Source organism: Pezoporus wallicus, unplaced genomic scaffold (genome assembly GCF_028554395.1).
Source record: "Pezoporus wallicus isolate ANWC-B61680 ecotype Strahan unplaced genomic scaffold, APGP_CSIRO_Pwel_v1 contig_7201, whole genome shotgun sequence".
NCBI lineage: Eukaryota > Metazoa > Chordata > Aves > Psittaciformes > Psittacidae > Pezoporus > Pezoporus wallicus.
In genome coordinates, this window is record NW_026637693.1 from 647,230 (window position 1) to 651,382 (window position 4,153).

The following is a 4,153-nucleotide window of genomic DNA, read 5'->3' on the forward strand; positions in this document are numbered from 1 at the left end:
TCCTTTTCCACTCCTTTAATGTTCATCTTCCTTTTCTGATTAATTCGGGAGAGGGGGAGCTGTTTCAGCATTTGGATTAACTAACCCATGTAGAGGAATCCCTAAAAGATAACCATGTCTTCATAACTGCATGTATTTCGGTAACTGTCCTTATACATCTGCAAAGTTATATCACATAATTATATGTGTTAATGCACCAGGATTGATTCCTATACAACAGTGGAAAAACTTAAATGGAGTGTGGAAAGGTAATTTTGGGAAATGCACAACAGCAATTTTGCTTTATTTTTCCTGGCTTGTTCAGCCTCACTGAAGCACTGCATGGCCTGAAACCATGCTCTTAGTCATTTTGAATGCTCACAAAGCAGGGAAAAAACGTACATGCCTTTTGCATGGATGCAAAGAGAAGAACAGAAGGTATTACACCTACAGTACCTAGAAAGGGTATAGCATGGATGGACTTATTGGACATTTGTAAAAAGTGACAGAGCACAACTTCATCCTGGAGAGACCCTACCCCTTATTGCTCTCAAGATTTTGTCCTTTTTTTCACAGCCTCTTCCTTAGCATTTTTTTCTACCTTTCCGAAGTCCTTCCTTTTAAATACCATTTTAAACCTGTGATTTTTTTTCTTTTCTACCACATGCTTTTATATTTAGTTTACTTAGAAGTAAATCCTATGGTTTCTCCTGTTTTCCAGCTGTTTAGTGCTTTTTACGCCACTTCCCTCTAGACTGCATATTTAAGTGAGGACTGGGAAGATACTTAGAAACTGAGAAAAGGAAAGGCAGCGAATGGCATGAAACAGTAAGCAGTGAGAGTTTTAGCAGCCAAGAAAGTAAAATTGTGAGACAGGGGACAGAATAGTTGAAGGTGAAGCAGCTTATCTTCAACCCTTCTCCTAGCAACATTTGCTTCCCATAGCTGAGTGTGGATCACACATCTCTCCAAATTACTCCAGACTAACCCAATGTCCTAACAAAGAGTACTTCCAGTTTCCTGTTAGCATTCTCAAGAAACTTAAAGCACACCTCACAGCAAAACCTAGCTCCATAAAAAAAATCACAGAAGCAGACACTTTGGGCCAGTTTGAGAAAGGGGGGGGGGGGGGGGGGGGGCAAGAGTCCTGCCTGTATCCAACCATGCCAGCCTCTTAAGCGTGCAAATCTCAAACCTCAGAGGAGGACAGAGGTAAGGGAAACCTTACCTTAGTGCTGCAAATTTAACATTCTCCTTCTTTCCATGCTGCTGTTAACTTCATCGTACTGCAGATATATACCCACAAATTAGACTTCTATACCTCAAATGAAACTAACATATAAAGGGAAACATTTTTACAAGTCAAAGAAATAGAGTCTGTGCAAACACTGCTCTCTCTCTAGGATAACACCATAAACACTGGGAAATAAAATTAATGGTTGCATGATAATAGTACTAAACTCCCAAGAATAAAAATCAGATATGGATGTTTAACTGCCTGTGACTGAGGACTCCTGTATCTTGTTATAACCCACCTCCCTGCAGAGTACATGCCCTCTTCTAAATAAAAGTATTTGAAATTATGATTCATGTGTATTAGAGTATGACAAAATTGCAGGAATTAAAGACTTGATTTAAGAAAAAAAACTGTGATTGCCAGGTATATTTTAATCCTAAAAACAGAGCAGCCTCTTTACACCATTTTCATTTGCTGTTTTGTCAATTTTATTTAGTGTTCTCAAGACTGTAAGTGGAACAGTAAGAATTACCTCTGAAAAATCAGTGAATACCAAAATGTTTTACTTTAGACAAGTTAATTTTTTTAATTTTAATTGGTTCATATATTAGCAGTGATAAATAATTATAATAAGGTATTTGAGGGATTTTTCATCCCATTTTCTTCTTTCTCACCGACAACTAAATCTGTCACCTCTGCTACAGATAAACAGTTCGTAAAGCTTTGAAATAACATGAATTTTAAAAAAGGCTAATTTTTAAAGTTGTGAGCACAATACCAAACTAGAGCACCTTCTGTCGATCCATCACAGCTCAGTTATGTTTTTTTAGAAACAAATGATTAAAATCACCAAAAAGAATGTCGTAAACTTTTTAAAATAATCTTCAGTCTTTAATTTAGGAACTGCAAATGGACAAGGAGCTGGCATCACTACTGTACATCTTGTTAGATAATGGTATTTGTTTAACAAACTTATAAAAGCTTTAGTTTTACTTCAGATATTACTTTTTTTTTTCTTTTAGGGACAATTTTCTAAATTAGCTGTTTCCAAAGATTTCTTTGTAGCATGCATTGCATAACATACACATTACCTGCAATCATGAGTGATGTATAAAGAACATAGATTTATTCCATATTCTTTCTATTGATTAAAACAGAGAAAACTGGCCTTAGTTAAGGCGCCAGCCTTGGGTTTGAAAGCACTAACTTCTGTTATGTCAGATTCTTAATCTGTTACGTGGCAAAAGCAATTGCACATCTCTGTGTTGCGAAGGTAAATATCATGATAAATGTGATGTGCTCAGGTACTGTAGTAAAGAAAAATAAGATGGGCAGCACTCCATAGAGGACAAACACATGAGTTGGTACATGTTAAAGGAAAGTGATCTTAAGGGCCTTCATTTTTGACTATTTTCTGCAAGATATTGAAGAGTATTTACTGTTTAACAGTTTTCCCCTTTGACAGAATTCATAGTTGTCAGTTTTCCTCTTACAAAATCCATTCTCGCTTAGGGGATTTTACTCCAAAGCTACATTCAAAGAAAGTCAGCAGTAAGAGCATCCACTAGAGCTATGAAACACAAAATACAGCGACATATGCGCTTGTGGACGGCACACGTGTCCAGGGGCTTTATGAATACCATTCCACTGTTTTCAGTGGGAGCCAGACTGGATTCTCTGGACATAACCATTTGAATCAGTGAAAAAATTTATCTCATTTTCTTCACCCATGGCATGTTTCTTCTAGGTGTTGTGAGAGGAACAGATACCTACGCCCTGAATTCAGTGTATCTCTTCTGTTGCAAATGAGTAAAGTCCCTGAAAAAAACAGTCTTGTATTCTTTCTTGCTTATGCTATGCTGGCTGTTTTCAGCCAGTGAACAGTTTGGTATACTGTAACATCATTTTCCCTATCGCTTAATTTACACCAGATTCTGAGGAGACAAGTTATGTGCCCAGCTGTGTGAAAGCAGTTTGGAATTTTTGGATATAAGACAAAGATTGAAATCTTACCTGTTAAATCAGCAGTACTATTGCCACCAACTTTTGTAAGGCCTGGAGTTCATCCAACGCAGTAAGAACAAAAATATGCTCATATTTTGTATCTTAATCATTACTTTTTTTTTTTGCCTTGTCACCAAAAGTTATAGGATAAAAAAAAAAAAAACAACAAAACACAACACCAAAACCCCTAAAAAACCAAAACCACAAATCAAACAAACAGAAGATAAAAAAAAAATAAAGAATGGGGGGGTTGGGGGGGTGTGGAGTAAATGAAGGAGCAGGAAAGGAGCCTCAGCTGCAAGAACAACTTTAGTATTACTACTATATAACAAAAAGACAACTACATTTTGTATTACTGTAACTTTACAAAGCAGCTGTAGTTTTCAGTTGAAATGGTCCTTTATCAAATATAGTATTGTAAAACAATTTTTTGTGTACAGCAGTAAATATTTAAGCTAAGAAAAATAAACAACTAACAGGTGTGGATGAAAAAAACTCAGACTCAACTTCCATGCCATTTGACCTCACTTATAAATGCTAAGAAAAATACCCCAAACAACCTCAAACTCTGGTTTATTACATTCTGAAGCCTCAAACACAGCAAAGGTACTAAAAAGATAATGTTGCAGCTTTAATGAAATGTAGTTATGAGCTTAGGAATGACTAGTGTCCCATTCTAAACAACTACAAAACAAGACAAACTGAGAACAGGCATATTTTTTTCTGCTATACATTTAATTTAGCTAGAATAATTAATAAAACCAAATATTCTGTTACCTGCAGAAATCATTAGAATGCTACAACAGCAAACAAACAAAACTTCAAAGTACACTGGAAGTGGCAGACTATGTTTTTCTCAGTCTTTTTATTTGGAAGACAAAAGCGATTTCTCAATTTATAGTAACGTAAGGAACTGTGGAAATGTCGATCTAT